A 21036-nucleotide genomic window follows, 5' to 3' on the forward strand; every position below is an offset into this window, starting at 1 on the left:
TATCTTCACCAAGATTAGCTGCTGCCATTTGTCATATCTTGACCATTGCCACTTCAAATTTTGTCCATGTCAGATTTATGTTTCCAGTATAATGCACATAGTTGTCTGAAAATACAAATTCCCTTTATGGGAGAACTAAAAGGAAAGATAGCTGTAAAGTTTATATTTGCACCGCATATTCTGAACCAAATAAACAAATGAAACCTATGTGAGGACGCTGTGTAAACTGAAGTGCTATATGCAGATTAAAAAGCATTGTTAATACTATTAGGTGGCATTTCAGCCTTTCATAATGTGTATTAAGCACCTAATTACAAGTCACTATGGAAACAGTGTAATAAAAACTCTTTAGGTGATTTGATCAAAAACTTTATTTTTCTTTAAAGATGTATATTCATGGGGGGCAGGGAGCAGAGGAAGAGAGTCCTCACACTCGCTAAGGGCAGGGCTGGATGTCAGGGCCCATGAGATCATGACCTGAGCCAAACGGAGTTAGACGCTTAACGACTGAGCCATCCAGGTGCCCTGAAACACTTTATTTTTAAATTTTACCCATTTAACTCTTTGCTTTGTCTGTTAAGATTTGATCTCATTTCCTGGTTGCATCAAAAATTCTTCTCCATTCAGAAACCTTTGATCTAAAGAAAAATCCCCAAATATTAAGATATTACCTTTAAATTTTTTTTCTAATGTAGATTTAGGACAACTAAAATAACTTTCCTGACCACTTACTATGTTCAAGGCCTTATGCTATGCCTATTAAATTGTCTAAAACCCTACTCTCAAGGGTGCACTCATTAACCCAAGGGTGTTTAAGACAGAAAATTTAAATTGTTTCGGGGCGCCTGGGTGGCTCAGTTGGTTAAGCGACTGCCTTCGGCTCAGGTCATGATCCTGGAGTCCAGGGATCGAGTCCCGCATCGGGCTCCCTGCTCAGTGGGAAGCCTGCTTCTCCCTCTGACCCTCCCCCCTCTCATGTGCTCTCTCTCTCTCATTCTCTCTGTCTCAAATAAATAAATAAAATCTTAAAAAAAAAAAAGAATTTAAATTGTTTCATAAAATGCTGAGACATAAAAGCAAAGCCATAAACTGCTTAGAGAAACTTAGTTAATCTTTATTGGTGATAACATCGCACCTCTACTTTCTCCTCCCTTCTCTCAATCTCAATTCCTAAGACTAGAGCAGTTCCTACTTTAATGGGAACATAGTTTTCAATGTGTAAAGGAAAATTTAAGGTTGTGAAAAGTAAGATAACAAAAATTCCACTTCCTGTATCTTTTCTGGTACTAAAGACAGTCATTACCTAGGAAAGATACTTATCTTTAGGGCAATATCATTTTTCAAAATGTAGTCATTCTTATTAATATTGGCCTGGTATTACAGTTCCTGCTTATTAAAAAGAAATACTTGGGGAAACAGAATTATAGTGGCAGGCTAGAATTAAAACTAAATATTTAGATTGTAAGTCTGTGAAATTTTATTATTCAGACAAGCACATAGAATTGACCTCACCTTTCAAGTCTTTGCTCAAATGTCATTCTATTTAAAGTTGCAACCTACCCAACATCCTCCTTGTCCTGTTTTTTTTTAGAACTTGCCACTAAACATAATGTGTTTATTTACTATACCTATTATATATTATCTGTGAATGGCAATATTTTTGTGGGTTTTTTTCACTGTTTTGTTCTTGTACTTGGGCACTAAAATATTTGTTGAGAGAATTTGTTGAATTATAAAATAAGTTGTTAAGGCGAATGCTATAAGCGTTAGTTAACTTAAACATATATTGTGCAATATAATTAAACGTGTTTCCTAAAATAGATACATCCGAACCACCTGTCATAGTTTGATAGAGGCCGAACTATCGTTTTCGAGGAGGTTGTCTTATTTGAGGAGAGGCCACCAGGTGGTGGTATTGCTTCAAACTAATTCTCCATAGACTGAGATCAATTGGTCCAATTAAAAGCTGAGTGGATAATTTAATCCTTTTCAAATCTCATGGTCCAATAATAATTTACTAAATTTTAAAATGTGAATGTTTTAATGCAGTCCAAGCAAGTAAAAGAAGTTCAAAAGTCCTTTGACTATAAAGTCACAATAAGATCAAATAAGTTCAGAATTTTAAAGCTAAAAGGAACCTCAATTCCTGCCACCTCAATTATAGATGAAGTAGAAACAAGCTAAGAAACAGAGCCAGGACAGCAACCCTGATCATTTAACTTCCAGACCTGGAGTAACTAGGTTATGATGCTTTCTGTAACTGAGCCATGATCTATACATTTGGTAAATTGATTTTCAAACACATGACCATGACTCAAGAATCTGTAGTTTCCAAAGTTGGAAACTTAACATTTTTGTATGTTTCATTACCTCGTGGAAGTTACATTCTTTTGCTCAGATTATATTCCATGAAGCGGAAACCTATCAAATATAATAAATATAAATATATAATAAATATAAGCTTCAGAAGGGCTCATCATACTATGTATAATTGTAAACTAAGGAGCATTTTGAAATCATAACTAGGCATGTGATTTTCACAAAGCAAGATGTCTATTTATATTTCAAATGTTTCCTTTCAATGACATGTATTTTGCCAACAGAGAAGAAGTTCTCTTTAAAGGTTTTTGTGTGTGGTTTTTTTTTTTTCTTGGAGCGCCTGGGTGGCTTAGCCGGTTAAGCGCCCAACTCTTGATTTCGGCTCAGGTCATGATCTCAGGGTCATGAAATGGAGCCCCATGTTGGGTTCTGTGCTCAGCGGGGAGTCTGCTTGAAGATTCTCTCCTTCACTCCCCCTTGCCCCTCCTGCCCCCACCCCTGTGCTCTCTCAAAATAAATAAATCTTTTTTAAAAAGTAAATAAAAATAAAGGTCTTTTTTTCTTATTGAGTTGTAATCACATACAATAAAATTCCCAATTTTAAGTGTACAATTAAGTGACTTTTAGTATATTCACAAGGTTTGCAATGATCACCCAAATTTCAGAACATTTTCTTCACCCCAAACAAAAACTCTGTACCCATTAAGCAATAATTCCCCAGCTGATCCCTCCCCTAGTGTCTTGTAACCTCTAATCTATTTTCTATCACTATGAATTTGCCTATTCTAGATATTTCAGATAAGTGGGACCACACAATATTTGTCCAATTTTTGTCTGGCTTATTTTTTTTTTTTTAAAGATTTTATTTATTTATTTATTGGAGAGCGAGCGAGAGAGAAACAGCATGAGAGAGGAGAGGGTCAGAGGGAGAAGCAGGCTCCCCGCTGAGCCGGGAACCCGATGCGGGACTCGATCCCAGGACCCTGGGATCATGACCTGAGCCGAAGGCAGTCACTTAACCAACTGAGCCACCCAGGCGCCCTGTCTGGCTTATTTTACTTAGCATAATGTTTTCAGGATTCATTCATTTACAGCATTTATCAAACACTTCATTCCTTTCTATGGCTGAATAATATTCTATTAAATAGATATACCATGTTTTGTTTATTAATCAGTTGATGGACATTTGGGTTGTCCTCGCTTTTGTCTATTTGAATAATGATGCTATGAACATTTGTGTACAAGTTTTTGTAGGAATAAGTGTTTTCAGTTTTGTGGGGTATATACCTACAAATGGAGTTGCTAAATTATATGGTAACTCTTATGTTTAACTTTTTTTTTCTATGTTTAACTTTTTGAGGAACTACCAAACTGTTTTCCAGCTGCAATGTTTGCTAAAACTATTTCGCACCATTTTACATTTGCACCAACAAAGTTTGAGGGATCTTATTTTTCACATCCTCACCTACACTTATTTTCCATTTTTTAAAATCTGGCCATCACAGTAGGTGTAGAGTGGTATCTCATTGTGGTTTTCATTTTAATATTCCTGATAAATAATAATTCCTGATAACTAACAACCTTTTCATGTGCTTATTGGCTATATGTATATTTTCTTTGGAGAAATGTCTATTCAAATCTATTGCCTATTTTTTCATTATTTATCTTTTTATTGTTGAGTGTAAAAGTTTTCTATACGTATTCTGGATACCAAATCTATATCAAATATATGATTACAAATACTTTTCCAGGGGTGCCTGGGTGGCTCAGTCAGTTAAGCAGCTGCCTTCAGCTCAGGTCATGATCCCAGGGTCCTGGGATCGAGCCCACCATCGGGCTCTCTGTTCAGCGGGGAGCCTGCTTCTCCCTCTCTCTCTGCCCCTGCTTGTGTTCCTGCTCTCACTGTCTCTCTCTCTCTGTCGAATAAATAAATAAAATCTTTAAAAAAAACAAAACAAAATAAATACTTTTCCAATTCTTTGAGTTGTCTTTTCACTTTGTTGATAGAGTCCTTTGATGCACAGCTTTTTTTTTTTTTAAAGATTTTTATTTTATTTATTTGACAGAGAGAGATACAGCGAGAGAGGGAACACAAGCAGGGGGAGTGGGAGAGGGAGAAGCAGGCTTCCCGTAGAGCAGGGAGCCCAGTGCGGGGCTCCATCCTAGGACCCTGGGATCATGACCTGAGCTGAAGGCAGATGCTTAACAACTGAGCCACCCAGGAGCCTGCACAGCTTTTAATTTTGATGAAGTCCATTTTACCTATTTTTTCTTTTGTAGCATGTGCTTTTGGTGTCATATCTAAGAAATTATTGCCTAATCCAAGCTCATGAAGATTTACACCTATATTTTCTTCTAAAAGAAGAGTAAAACAAACAAAACCCCCCAAATCTGGTTCACTCTCCCAGCTTCCCTATTTCTCTGCTCAGTGATCCAAATGCTATCTTGCCTTACCACCTCTGGTTAATGCAAACTTGCTCCTTTCTCTGGCCCTCCATCAGCCTCACAGTGACCAAACCCTATTCATTCTTCCTTTACTTCCTACTCTTAGGCAGTAGCCACTTAACTGATTCATCTGTTTCTCCCCACTCTCAAATACCCCTGAACACCACCATTTTGCTTCTAATGAAAGTCTAGCATGTACTAGGTACCAAATAAATGTTAACTGAATAAAGCTCATGTTAATTTCTCTATCATAAGCCTTTAAAACTCATTTTCCAAAGATGTTTATAATTGTTGGTTACTTACTTTTCCAGAAGACGTGAGGATTTTAAGGGCAGGGCCTTTCTTATTCTTCTCTGCATCCCCACTGCTACTACATTGGAGTTGAGTAAATGGTTGTTAAATACATGAATGGATGAGGCCTGAGCTTCTTAACTTGGTGATCAAATACTTCCACAGTCAGGTCCAACTTACTAGCTACCCCTCTTTAGTTTAGGCAAACATTGTGAATTGGGGGGAAACTCAGTGTTTCCAGGACTCTCTAGATGTTGGTTCTGAAGTGAAGTTTACTGCTATTAACAGGGAAGCCACCCACTGCTCTGTGGTTCAGATTCTTCTGCAAAAGGAAGGATTGGACTAGATTAGAGCTTTTCAGCCTTTAATGTATATATACAAAGCACCCACAGACCCTGAACATGTGGGATCGGATTCTGATCCTGTGTTTCTTCAAGGTCCCGGGGATGTTAATGCTACTGGTCCACAGACCACCCTTCAAGGAATTATAAAACTGTCCTCTATAATCTTTTTATGTCTTCTGGACATGCCTTCTGTGTGACTGACACTATAACATTTTGTATATTGCTTCTCCTCTCTGGGTGCTTTCTCCATTTATTTTCTCCTGTATGAATCCAACACATCTTTTCAGGCACTTACTCCTGAGCAAAGCTTTCTCTGACTGCCCTAGTGCCCCTACTCCATCTTTTTTCACTCTATTAAAGTATCTATTGTTGGTGCTTGTTGTTCGACCCATCATCTACAGATAATTATTGGTTATTGTGTATATGCAAGTACCCAGTTAGTTTTCTTTACTAAAAGGCTTAATACAATGCCTCACATATAGGAAGTACTCAACAAATCATTGTTGAATGAATGAATGAATGAATGACTCATTTCAGCATTACCACTCCAGAGAGAAATCAGATGTTTTACTGTACTCTATTGTTTTCTAGAATATGAAGGAAAGATCCAATATGGAATTTCCCCAGTCCACTTATATGAGGCAGTTCAATCTAAACAATGTGATCTTTTCAAAAATAAGTGATATCAAAATATCTAAAATGAGTTTATATTAAAATTCAAATTTCTCTCTGCAGTTTCTGAAACAATGAAAATTGCTACCACTGTTTCTGTCCCAATTTCTAAACACCAAATACACATAATATGTTACGTGTGAGAACTTGGCATTATATAGAATAAGAGATTGGTCCTATAGAATAAAAATTAGTATTGTATCATGATTTCAATAGCTTGGTTAAACAAACTGTCTTACACCCAATACCATGTTGCATATCAAACAATGAAGTGAACTCTGGTGAAAAACAAAGTCTTTATTATTGATATAGAGAAGTTGTTTTAAATTTTAAAGTTAAAATAAGGAAGTTCTTTGACTATTGCCTAACTCACTATTGTGGGAAAAAAGTTAGAAGCATTTCAGAACATAGTACCCTATTTTGCATTTCCATTAAAGTTTTTTTTTTAACTTGCAGTATTTGTTTTGTAAGATAGACTTTAACTCAAATATCAATTTATTGTTTTTGACAAGAGAAAAGAGCTATATTGTATATTATCAAATTCTTGACCAGATAGATGTTCTGGTTGTAAGTTATCAAACTAAAAATTTCTTGGTAGACTGTGAAGTTCCAGCTCCACAAATGTAAAGCACTTTAATCATGATTATGCATAAAGTATAACATTTCTGCAAAATGCTGGAAAATATGAGCTAAATGAGTACACCTAGTAGAAGTACTGTATCACTTGAATGGAGATATTAATCACAATGAATCTCCTTGTTAGTAGGTTTTAGTGATCTGAATCAGTTTGTTTTATTTAAACTCCAAATGATTTCCATTCTTAATTTAGTTTACCCACCTCTGATGGAAACTTCTCACAAAAAAAATAATGAAGTGAAAAGTCTCAGCAGACTTTAAAAAAAAAATTTAATTGTCTTTATTTTATTTACTTCTCTAGCTCTGATAAAATATTTATGGAAAGAGGTTATTTTTAGTTCAGACTTTGCAAAGCTCTGTCACCTCCCTATCTGAGTTCAACAGAATGGAGCAACACAGGATATACAATTGATGGAGACCACTAGGACTAAGAAGGGGCTTTTGTTATTCTTAAAAATTGTCATCTCTCTTGAGGTACCTGGCTGGCTCAGTTGGTAGAGCATGCAACTCTTGATCTCAGGGTTGTGGGTTCGAGCCCCATGTTGGGTGTAGAGATTACTTAAAATGAAATTTTGGGGGGGGAAATGTCATCTCTATAGAATCTGGAAGAACACTGGAGATCACTGGGGCCAGTCTCCTCATTTTGTAAGTGGGGATATTGCAGCCCCGCGGTTACCCAGCTTGTAGTTAGATTCAGGCTTGAACTCTTCTCCTTCTCTTCAATCCATGGCCCTTTCCACCTTTTTAAATGAGACGTGAAAAAACTATGAATGGTGAAAGCATCAAGAAACACACATAGATGAAAGAGGTAGCCTAGTCTCTTCTAGGCTGGCTGGGGAGTCCTGCCATTTTACCCACACCCCACTCAGCTCTCAATGGTTGGCCATCCTTGAGAGACTCAAACTTTAACCACTGGCTGGAAATGACTTGATGGCAATTACACAAATGGAACTTCTCTAAATGTGTCTTATTATTTATATTTGTCACTGGATGTCCACATTTTCAAAAAGGGAAACAAATATTGACTTTCCCCATGAATTTTTCCCATTTTTGTCCTTCATTTTCATCATATGCACTTTCTAATACCATCTATCAAATGCTTACTTTGGGTCAGTCAGTGTCAACTACTTTACTTCATTCCATCTTCATAAACAACCCTATAAAATGCATACTGTTATTCTCCCACATTTTTTAAAAGATTTTATTTATTTATTTGAGAGAGAGAGCATGAGCAGGGGAAGGGGCAGAGGGAGAAGCAGACTCCCCACTGAGCAGGGAGCCAGACGTGGGGCTAGATCCTAGGACCCCGGGATCATGATCTGAGCGGAAGGCAGACACTTAACTGACTAAGCCACCCCGGCATCCCTTCCACATTTTAAAGAAAAAAAAAAAGAAAAAAAACCTGAAGGTTAGATGGGTTAAGTAGTTTACCCAAGGTGCAGAGCTAGTATGTGGTAGCGCTAAGATTGGATCCAAGTATGAGAACCAGACTTTTTAAGCAGAATTGCTAGGTTCTGCTACTGGGAAAGAAACCAACTTACCCAAAATGAGAAATCTCCTTTTATTTAGAAATAGATATGTATATGAAAATATTTACATATTATTTTCTTTTTTAAAGATTTTATTTATTTGAGAGAGAGACAGAGATCATGAGCAGGGGGGGAAGGGTAGAGGGAGAAGAAGACTCCCTGATGAGCAGGGAGCCCAATGCGGGACTCGATCCCAGGACCCTGGGATCATGACCTGAGCCAAAGGCAGATGCTTAACCAACTGAGCCAACCAGGCACCCTACATATTATTTTCTAAGTGATGTGTTCTTTTCCTTTTATTTGGGATAGATAGTAATAATCAATATGAGGAAGTTCAGACAAATTTATCAGTCATTTTCAATTTTAATTTTATTTTTTGCAGTGCATAGTTTTTTAAAAGTTACATATGTTTATATATCAAAAAAAAAATAAGTTCAAGCAGTACAAAAGGATAAAGGATGAAAAGTCTCTCTCCTACACTGACTTCCATACCCAGGGTCACCTTCTCAGAATTAATCACTATAAATAGTTTCGTGTATCCTTCAAAATGTAGTCTATGCATATACACATACATAGGCAATCTCAGTTTATTGTGCTTCACTTTCCTGCACTTGGCAGATATTTCTGTTTTTTACTAATCAAAGGTGTGTGGCAACCCTGCATAGTGCAACACCATTTTTCCAACAGCATTTGTTCACTTCATGTTTCTGTGTCACATTTTGGTATTTCTCATAATACTTCACACTTTTTCATTATTGTTATATTTGTTATGGTGATCTGTGATCTATGATGTTGCTATTGTAATTTTGGGGGGCCCCATGAACAGCATCCTTACAAGACAGGAAACTTAATTGATAAATGTGTGTGTTCTGGGTGCCTGGGTGGCTCAGTTGGTTAAGCGACTGCCTTCGGCTCAGGTCATGATCCTGGAGTTCCGGGATCGAGTTCCACATCGGGCTCCCTGCTCAGTGGGGGGTCTGCTTCTCCCTCTGACCCTCTTCCCTCTCGTGCTCTCTGTCTCTCATTCTCTCTCTCTCAAATAAATAAATAAAATCTTTAAAAAAAAAATAAATGTGTGTGTTCTGACGGCTCCATCAACCAGCTGTTCCCACATGTCTCTTCCTCTCCTTGGGCCTTCCTAGTCCCTGAGACAACAATATTGAAATTAAACCAGTTAATAACCCTACAATGGTCTCTATGTATTCAAGTGAAAGGAAGAGTCGTATGTGTCTCACTTTAAATCAAAAACTAGAAATGATTAAGCTTAGTGAGAATGGCATGTCAAAAGCCAAGATAGGCCAAAAGTGAGGCCTCTTGTACCAAATAGTAAGCAAGTTGTGAATACAACAGAAAAGTTCATAAAGGAAATGAAAAGTGCTACTCCAGTGAACACACAAATGATAAGAAAGTGGAACAGCCTTATTGTTAATATGGAGAAAGTTTTAGTGATCTGGATCAATCAAGCCAGCCACAACATTCCCTTAAGCTAAAGCCTACTGCAGAGCAAGGCCCTAACTCTCTCCAATTCTATGAAGGTTCACAGAGGTGAGGAAGCAGTAGAAGAAAATTTGAAGCTAGAAGAGGTTAGTTCATGAGGTTTAAGGAAAGAAGTCATCTCCATAACATAAAATTGCAAGGTGAACAGCAAGTGCTGACATAGAAGCTGCAGCAAGTTATCCGGAAGATCTAGCTAAGACAATTAATGAAGGTGACTACACTAAACAACAGATTTTCAATGTAGACAAAACAGTTTTCTATTGAAAGAAGATGCCATCTAGGACTTTCATAGCTAGAGAGAAGAAATCAATGCCTGGCTTCAATGTTTCAAACAGGCTGACTCTCTTGGTAGGGGCTAACGCAGCTAACTTTAGGTTGAAGCCAATACTCATTTACTATTCCGAAAATCCAAGAGCCCTTAACAGTTATGCTAGATCTACTGTGTCTGTGCTCTATCAATGGAACAACAAAGTCTGGATGATAGCACATCTGTTTACAACATGGTTTTCTGAGCATGGTTTTCCAAGTTTTTTTTTTTTAAGATTTTATTTATTTATTTGTCAGAGAGAGAGAGCAAGCACAAGCAGGGAGGACAGCAGGCAGAGTGAGAGGAAGAAGCGAACTTCCGGCTGAGCAGGGAGCCTGATGTGGGACTCAATCCTGGGACCCCGGGATCATGACCCGAGCCGAAGGCAGATATTTAACTGATTGAGCCAGCCAGGTGTCCCAGTTTTCTGAATATTTTAAGCCCACTATTGAGATCTACTGCTCAGAAAAAAGGATTCCTTTCAAAATAGTACTGCTCATTGACAATGCACCTGGTCACCCAAGATCACTGATGGAGACGGACAATGAGATGAATGTTTTCATGCCTGTTAACACAACATCCTGCAGCCCATAGATCAGGGAATAATTTAGACTTTCAAGCCTTATTATTTAAGAAATAAATTTTGCAAGGCTATAGTTACCATAGTGATTCCTCTGATGGATCAGGGCAAAGTAAAGAATTCACCATTCTAGATGCCATTAAGAACATTTGGAATTCATGAGAAGAGATCAAAATATCAGTATTAACTGAAGTTTGGAAGAAGTTGATTCCAACCCTCATGGATGACTTTGAGGAGTTCAAGACTTCAGTGGAGGAAGTAACTGCAGATGGAGTAGAAATAACAAGAGAACTAGAATTAGAAGTGGAGCCTAAAGATGTGACTGAATTGCAATCTCATGGTAAAACTTTAATGGATGAGGAGTTGTCTCTTATGGATGAGCAAAGAAAGTGGTTTCTTGAAGTGTAATCTGTTCCTGGTGAAGATGCTGTGAAGATTGTTGACATGACAACAAAGGATTTAGAACATTACATAAACTTAGTTGATAAAGCAATGGCAGGGTTTGAGAGGATTGACTCCAGTTTTGTAAGAAGTTCTACGGTGGGTAAAATGCTATCAAACAGCATCACATGCTACAGAGAAATCATTTGCAAATGAGAGAGTCAATCATTATGACAAACTTCATTGTCATCTTATTTTAAGAAACTGCCACAGCCACCCTGTCTTTCTACAACCACTAGCCTGATCAGTCAGCAGTCATCAATATTAAGGCAAGACCTCCACCAATAAAAAGATTATGACTTGCTGAAACTCAGATGATAGGATTTTTTAGCAATAAAATATTTATTGATAAAGATGTACAGTTGACCCTTGAACAACATGATTTTGAACTACACAGGTCCATTTACATGTGGGTTGTTTTCGATAAATACATACAGTACTGTAAACATATTTTCTCTTCCTTGTGATTATTTATTTATTTATTTTGAGAGAGAGAGAGAGAAGGGTAGAGGGAGAGGGAGAGAGAAAATCTTAAGCAGGCTCCATGCCCAGCATGTGAGCCTGACGCATGGCTCAATCTCACAACCCTGAGATCATGACCTGAGCCAAAATCAAGAGTTGACGCTTAACCAACTGAGCCACCCAGGAATCCCTCCTTGTGGTTTTCTTAATAACGTTTTCTTTTCTCTAGCTTACTTTATCGTAAGAATACAGTATATAATATATATAACATTCAAAATATGTGTTAACTGACTGTTGTTGTCAGTAAATTTTCTGGTCAATAATAGGTTATTAGGAATTAAATTTTGGAGGAGCCAAGTTATATGTGGATTTTTGACTGTATGGAGGTTGGTGCCCCTAAACCCTGCCTTGTTTGTGGCAACTATACATTATTTTTTAGGACATAATGCTATTGCACACTTAGTTGACTATAGTATAGTTAAACACAACTTTTATATGGACTGGGAAATCAAAAACTTCATTTTACTTGCTTTATTATGATATTTGCTTTATTGTAGTGGCTGGAACTAAATCTGCAATATCTCCGAGGTATTCTTGTATATGTATGCTTCCCTTAATCTAGATGGTAGCATAATATTCACACTGTTCTGTATCTTTTCACACTTAACAATAATGTATCTTGACAGATGTTCTATATCAATACACATAATTTTACCTTATTCTTTTAAAACCAGTGGTAAAATGTTCTATTGGGGAAAAACAGGGGAAGAAAGTGAAATGAAAAGGTAGAAATTCATTAACATCAATAAACAGTGTTTCTTGGGCTCTATCCTGTATATGTGACTGGAAGATTTCTAGCCCCTCACCCTGAAAATCCCACAGATATGTCCTTTCAGACTCCACGTGATGAGAGATATAGGTGAACCCTTTGGTGCCATCACACAGAGAAGTTCATACCATGATACTCTGCACAACAAAGGACAACATGACATCTCTTCTCCTACCAAGCTCCACTAAAACTTTTGGGTCAGAACGACTTGTCCAGTTCTTGGCTTTGACATGATGCACAAGCCCTTCAAATCTGAGTGACAAACAACATGCAACACTCAAAATTGGCTTTCTTCTCCAGTAATTCCCTTGGAATAAGTCTTCCTATGAAGCTCAGGGGTTTTTCATGCAAATAGATCTCTGGTAGACCCTCTTCAGCTAAAGTCCAAATATTCCCAGTTGGGTCTCACTCCATTTAATGAAACTATTCATTAGCTCAAGATGAGTCACACATACCACCCCACTCCCACTGCTAAACACACACAATGAAGTGCTCCTGTAGAGTCCTCTTTCCTCACATGAGCCTTTTTGGCATGCATGGCAAAATGGGACTTTAATTAATGGACATCAAAATGGACTTGTTTTGTTTTATTTTGTTTTTTAATTTTTATTTATTTATTTACTTAAATAGGCTCCACACTGGGTTTGGAGCCCAGTGTGGGGCTTGAACTCACGACACTGAGATCAAGACCTGAGCTGAGATCAAGAGTCAGATGCTTAACCAACTGAGCCACCCAGGTGCCCCTGTTTTGTTCTGTTTTTAAAGTTTATTTTTTAAGGTAATCTCTAAACCCAATATGGGGCTCAAACTCACAACCCTAAGATCAAGAGACACATGCCAGCCAGGCACCCCCAAGTTGACTTTTATTAATGGACTTCAAAACTGATGTTATTGTTGTCATTTACAACTGAGAAAAGTGAGGATAAGTATCAAAGATGGAAGAAAGTGGGTCTGTGGTGTTCAAGCAGGGAGCTGATACTAACTGATTTTAAAGTCTTCTATTTCTCCAGATTGCCTCTCCAGGGTTGGGGAACCCCTCCATTCACAGCCATTTCAAGCACAACCTGAACTCAAACTCCTTTTAAATTCTCTTTCCTTCTTTTTTCTATGTAATCTATACACCCAATGTGGGGCTTGAACTCACGACCTGAGATCAAGAGTCACATGTTCTATTAAATGAGCCAGCCAAGTGCCCCTCCTTTTAAATTCTAAGTTCATCACAGGCAGGTGTGTGCTCTTGGGCACTACACATGTTTATTTATTTATCCATTCATTGAACAAATATCATTGAGCCCTGGTGATAGGCCAACCACTATGCTTAGTCCTGAGGACTTCCCTGCAAAGGAGGATGTGTTGCATTTAGCATGTAAACAAATAAACAAGCTATGTGTAGATTGCAATAAATGCTATGGAGGAAATGGGTAGGGTAATGTGATCAAATGTAATTAACTGGGGAGAAGGGGCTATTTTAGATAGAAGGGTCAGGGAAGGTCTTGAAGAAGGTGACATTTCAGCTGAAGCCTGAAGGGTGAAAGATGAGAAGGAGCCAGTCATACAAGGACTGGGGAACAGTGTCTGGGCAAAGTGGACAGCAGCTACTTTATCCTTCCAGTTCACTTCAGCACGGCACACTGTTGAACTCAAAATATACTTCTCAAATGAAAATGAATTAACATTGCTTTACCAAGTACTAAAATGTATTTTAAGGACAACTATTACCTGGCCAATTGCTATTAAAAATAATATACTAAATAATAGTTTCCATTATTAGTTATTTATTTTTATAAATTTTCTAATTTGTATTATAAGGGATAGCCTCTATTTGATATTGACTGAGGCAGCATAATATATTCCTTCAACAAATATATATCAAGGCCCTACTATATGCCAGATCTTCTGCTGGACTCTGGTGATAAAGTAATAAAGCAAAGAAAGTTTATTTGAAATGAGTACTGGATTGAAATTGGGTTGGGGTCTTCAGTCCCCTCTCCCACCAGAGTAGTTTTCATGTGTTTTATTTTATTTTATTTTTATTTTTTTTTAAAGATTTCATTTATTTATCTGAGAGAGAGAGAATGAGAGAGAGAGAACACCCGAGAGGGGATAGGGTCTGAGGACGAAGCAGACTCCCCGCCGAGCAGGAAGCCCGATGCAGGACTCGATCCAGGGACTCCAGGATCATGACCCGAGCCGAAGGCAGCCGCCCAACCAACTGAGCCACCCAGGCGCCCAGTTTTCATGTGTTTTATATGTTGAGAGTTTATTATAGAAATCAGTTCCACTGCTAAAAAAAAAAAAGAAAGAAAAAGAAAAAGATTGGAAAATGACTGGGTCCTCAAAGTCCCTTCTGTAAAACTAGACAAGTGTATTATTATGGATAAATTTTTTCTTTTTCCTTAAATTCCTTACAAGCTACATGTGGACCTTTTGTTTGAGACAACTCAAGAATCATATGAAATAAAGTGTATTACTATGCTTCAATGAATGAAATATGAAAAAAATCATATTTACTTTCAACACAAATACATTTTTCCCTAAGGATATAGAACATTAACCAGAGTTCCTTGTCCTCTCAAAACACAAAAACAAAATCAAAACACCCTTAAATTCAATTTTTTCTGATTTTTAAAATTCTCCTTGTCCTACCAGAATTCTTAAAGAACAGTTTACATGCATTTTAATTGAATTCTTTTCTCCTTTCAAATTTTCTAACAATCTTTTAAGCAATAAGGAAGGAAATACCAAACTGGCAAAATGTGGGATGTGAAAATGGTGCTTTGGGCATGAGAAAACTGCTCCTATTATGTTAGCAAGTTTCGAGTCCTTTACAAAAAGAAGAACTGGCTTATTAATACCAGTTTTGCTTAGTCATGTATTTTTTTTTAAGTTATTTTGCAGTTATGTATTGGCTTTTTCGCTGGCATCAACGTGGGAAACAAAGTCACATGAATTGAAGTTAGTGCTAATTTTTTTCTGTCCTTTTCCTCTTTGACACCTTTCTAGGGTATACAGATGTTATGAAATTCATAGCAAAGACCTCCAGTCATTTCAGGGAAAAAAGATCATACCCCTTTCTTCTCTGGCTTAAAGTGCTTAGACTATATTTCTTTCCTTAGACTATGTGAGACCACTATTCCACATTATTGTGGTGCTTGGCATTAGGTAATGAATTTATTTGGTAATGAACATGCCAGGTATTGATTGTCAGCCCCTGGCAACATTGCCAAGTAAAGTTATTGTTCCTTGATCCTTCATTTGGGTTGTCTCTTCTGCCTTGCAGCAAGGGCCCTCCTAGAGCATACTAACTTCTGCACTCAGACCCAAGTCTCTGGCCAAGTCTCTCAAGTTCTAGATCTTTCTGAGCTCTTTCCCTTGTTTATCCCTTAGTGACTTCCAGTTACTATAAGACATTCACACTCAAGTATCAGGAAAAAAGAAATTATTAGTAAGTGTTCTCCCCAGTTAACACTTTCATTGTCATTCAAACATTTTCTGAAGTCATGAATAATACACAGTTTCAGGTAGCTAGCGGGGAAGATATTTCCCCCTCTCGCAGCTTTCTATGGGTACTTTTCAACTTCTACCCCAGAGAGAGTCATCTTTGCTAAATGGATGTAAACCTCCTGCCTTTCTTACTCAATGAAACTTGCTTACTCATAGTTCACAAAGTTCCCCTGAAGATGATTAATAAGCATTATTCCAAAGTTTCAGCAAAAACATTGAGAGAGGCTGCCTAACAGTATTAGATTTAAATTAGTGGTTTGAAAAGAAGTCATGTTGCCTTTTCTGCTAGCCAGTGTTTCTGCTAAATTAGTTTTTTTCTCACTTAAAAAGTGTTCACACAGGGCACCTGTGTGGCTAAGTCAGTTAAGTCAGGTCCTGGGATTGAGTCCCCTGTTGGGATCTGCGCTCAGTGGGGAGTCTGCTTCTTCCTCTCCCTTTGCCCCTCCCCCCACTCATGTGCAGGCGTGCTCTCCTTTCTCTCTCAAATAAATAAATAAAATATTAAAAAAAAAATTCTCACACAAACAAGGGAAAAGGGAAGAATTGACAAAGAAATATAAGATAACAGAGCCGGAAGGGATCTTTAAGATAAGCAAGGCCAATGGACTCGTATTATAGAGGAAACTGAGGCTGCCAAGCCAAGTTACCCAAGCAACCCAGCTAGTGATAGACCACATTTCTCAGTTACAGACTCTCATATCCCTCTGGTCCTCTCCCTTCCTCCAAGCAGAACACTTTGCAACTACTTATGTCATTATTCAATGAATGCCTGTCTCTCCCATTAGACTATTCCTATCATGATTACAGGAACTCTGGTTTCACTTGCCACTTACCAGAACAATCAGGCTTATAGTCAGAGCTCAATAAATATTTGTTGAATATCAGTAAACATAGACTCAACTATCAGTAAAGATAAAATTGAAGGTATATTTAGTCTTTTAAATAATTGTCAAGTCATTGTTCACACATTACGTGGACGTTACTTAAATTAATCAAGGAAATGTTAGATTCTGTATAGTAAAATATAAACTTTGAAATCTCAGTGGCTTAAGGGAAAAAGGTTTACTTCTTATTCATTTAAATTCTATATGTGATAAGTGACCCATCTCCATTTTGTAGTTACTCTACCTAGAACATACAGCCTCCAAGGTCATGACGGCAGGGTGAGAGAGCAAAATGGGGGCAGCACACTGTCTTGCGAGGACCCTAGTCCAGAAGTGGCACATGGCACTTCCACTTGTAGTCCTGTGGCCAGAATTGATCACATGGCCCCACCTCCATGACAAAAGAGGTTGAGAAAGTTTTAAGGGCCCGTGTCCTTTGTAGCATTTCTGACCCCCACTTCCAGGACCCAATTCAAGATCACACATTGCACTTTGTGGTTCTCTTAATCCCCTTATGTCTGGAGGAGTTCCTCAGTCTTTGTCTGTTATAGCACTGGCATTTTTGAAGAGTGCTGGCCAGTTATTTCATAGACTGTCCCTCAATTCGGGTTTCTCTCAATTAGATTCAGATCATGAACTTTGGGCAAAAATGCTACACGTGTTGTGTTCTCAGTGTCTCATCAGGATGCACATGGTCTCAGTTTTCTCCACTACTGGTGACATTAACAATAGACACTTCAACTGAATAGCTAAATTGAGGTTATTTATCATCACACAAATGGATTTTATAATTCTTATTATTAAAAACCAATCGGTTGTTTTTCAAAGTCTTACTCTGATGAATCATATAGGTGAGATTAAGTCAGAGTGGCTAGGAGCACAGGCTTTAGCACCTGACATATTGGTTCAAATCTCTGATCCCACTTAGCAATTGTGACCTTGAGCAAATTAACGAATCCCTTAGTTTCTTCCTTTGGAAACTGATCATAATGAGAATGTCAGCTGTTCATTTGCCTGTAATGAGGATTAAAGGAAGCAGTGAATGTAATAAAGCACTTCTTAGTTCTTTACCTAGAAACAAAGTAAGTGCTCAATAAAAATTAGTGATTGTTATTATTATAATTAACCCCTACAATGGCAATCAGAGACAGCTGTTTTAAGGTAATTATACCATGGTTATTGAAAGGAAAAACCTCAGTTTTCCACCTGTGTGTTTCTTCCCTGGGAGTCTCCTTTACTGCTCATACAAAACACTTCTGGCCACCAGATGTGTGGAGATTTTTCCCCCACACCGAGTAATTCTTTGTGACACCAACTGAGTGTCCTATAATTTAACTCAATTCTGACACTATTTACCTTGAGATAGTGTCAGATCCCACACCTATGGGTTCAGTCCAGATGCCAATCATAAGCTCAGGTTGTCACCTGTGTTTCTGACCAACCAGTTATACATTGGAGGTCCTAGTGACCCCCTCCTTGGATTTGATTAATGTGCTAGAAAGGTTCACAGAACTCAGGGAAACACTTAACATTTATGAGTTTATTCAAGGATATGATAAAGGATACAGATGAACAGCCAGATGAAGAGATACACAAGGAGAGGTCTGGGAGTATCCTGAGTATGGGAGCTTCTGTCCCCATGGCATTGGGGTTTGTCACCCTCCTGGTATGGATATGTTCACCAATCTGGAAGCTCACCAAACCCCATACTATTGGGATTTTTATGGAGGCTTCCTCACATGGACATGATCAAATATTAACTCCATTTCTAGCCCCTCTCCCCTCTCTGGAGAATTGGGGGTTGGGGCCAAAGATGCCAAGCTTCTAATCAAGGCTAGGTCTTTCTGGTGACTACCCCTATCCAGAGCCATCCAGGAGCCTACCCAGAGTCACTTCAACAGAACAAAAGATGTGTCTACTGCTCTTATCACTTAGGAATTTATAAGAGTTTCAGGAGCTCTGTGTCAGGAACCAGGGGCAGAGACCAATATATATTTTCTATTATCTCACAGTTATATAAGAGAATGTCCTTGTTTTTAGGACGTGTACATTCAGCTATCTAGACATAAAGGGGCATGATGTCTAAAACTTGCTTTCAAAGGATTTGTAAATATATGTATAAATAAAAAATATAAGCAAATATAGCATGTCATTAACAATTGCCAAATCTGTACTATTCTTAAAATTGTTTAAATTTTGACTTATTTCAAAATAGAAAGTTAAAAAAAAAAAGAAGAAGCATTTATTCGTGGCCTGGTTGGCACCAGGCACTACTCTGGCCACAGAAAAGTAAGTTTTTGGCAAGGATATGTACAGAATGCTACATAATTCACTGTAGAGAATTTACTGTAGGTAAGACTGGTAGAATCCAAACTATAATTGCCTTTCTTTATCATAAAGGCTTTTGATTCACTAGGCTTGCTCTTCAAAGTAAAGTTATGGTTTCCCCCTCCTTGGAGGTTTTGAAGGAGGAAAAAAATGAAGTTTCTGAGTGGGGTGGTTGGAAGGGGACATGAATTTTTGTAACCATTAGTTCCATGGCAATATAAAAACTGAGGAGAAATGGAAATCCCCTTTGAAAGCAAAGGCATTCTGGCAACAGAAATCCAAGGCTCTGGTGGAGTGGTTGAGATGTAGAAAAACCAACCCTTCCATTCAAATTCATTCTTGCTCAAAGCACTGATGCACTAAATCAATCACTCAACAAAAAACACAGATACTGGTGGCTTCGCATCCTCCCCTAAAGCATGGGGGCAGATAAACTACCCAAGAAAAACAAGCAAACAAATGGCAAAGTTTCCCAATCTCCTTTCCCCCAGGTCAGAAGAGTTTCTGAATCACCAAGAATAGTTCTATAGAGGACCTTAAACTGGGAGAGTAAAACTGTATTTAAAAGGGATACAAATAGGTTATAAATCAGAATATTGCAAAGCAGAGATAAGCTGTGAGAAATACTTACCGGAGCATTATTTCCCATTTCCCACAGATTTGTCCTATCTAACCAGCCATCATAATTTCTGAAAGAGGATAAAAAGCTTTTGAATGTCTTTTTTTCTGCATACATGCTTCTGATTAATACAAGAAGTACAGAATAAATGATTTAACATGGGCAAAGTGCTCAGAACAATGCTAGGCACATGCTACATTCCTAATAACTTATATTTTAAAAGAGATAAAAACTATTAGCTGAACAGAGTTGAGATTGACTCCCACTTAAACCATAGTTATATGGGAATAAGTCAGGCCCCATTGCAATATCCTGGGGACCTAGCACTTCCTCTGAAGACAATTCTGAATAGCACGTTTTAAAGTGCCTTTCCAAGGTCCCTTCTCTCTGCGGCTTTTCCTGATTCATGCAGACCTTCATCTCATATCCATGCATAACTAAGGTTTCAAAATTCTTTTCCTGTGTCTATTTCTCTTGCACAACTACTCCAGCTGTTTCCTCATATAACTCCCTAAAGACTTTCAGGGCCCAAAGGACAGAAGTCTTGTCCTGTTTTTGTACAGGCTCAATCAATGGGTTAAACTGAATTTTGCTGGATTCCAGGTTTTAAATAGGAGGGTGAGGATTAATTTCCCTCTGCATAGTATCACCATAGGTGATACTTATACCAAGGCGAGGCTTTTCCTCAGGTAGATAGTGCTATGTGACCTTGGGCAAGTTATTTAACCCCTCTGCGCCCTATCATAAGTAATGTTAGTGATGTCATCATTAGTGTTACTGATATTAGGCACAGGAAAAATTGAATTTGGAAATGGCAGAGCTGGGATTTCAACCCAAGGAGTCTGTTTCCAACCTTAAGAGTCTGAACTCTTAACCATTTCTCTTGATTTCTTAAATTGAGAAAAAGATCCTAGATAACTATTGATCTGGTCTGTAACATTATAATTTTACTTGTTCTAGAATTTCATATAAATTGAATCTTACAGTATGGTGTCTTTTGTATCTGAATTCTTTTACTAAGCAAAATGCTTTTGAAATTCATCCATGTTGAGTGGGTGTGTAAAATAGTTTGTTCCTTTTTCTCCTCAGTAAAATTCCATTATATGGCCATACCACAATTTGTTTATTCATTCGAGAGTTGATGGAAATTTGGATTATTTCCAGTTTGGGCATATTATGAATAAAGCTGCTATGATCATTTTTATACAAGTCTTTGTGTAGACATGTTTTCATTCCTCTTGAGCAAATACCTAGGAGTGGAATGACTGGGTCAAAAAGTAGGTGCATGTTCAACTTTATAAGAAACAAACAGACTATTTCACAAATGCCTATATCATTTCATATTCCCA

This window comes from Leptonychotes weddellii, chromosome 5 (assembly GCF_054177405.1).
Source record: "Leptonychotes weddellii isolate Sample4059 chromosome 5, ASM5417740v2, whole genome shotgun sequence".
Lineage (NCBI taxonomy): Eukaryota > Metazoa > Chordata > Mammalia > Carnivora > Phocidae > Leptonychotes > Leptonychotes weddellii.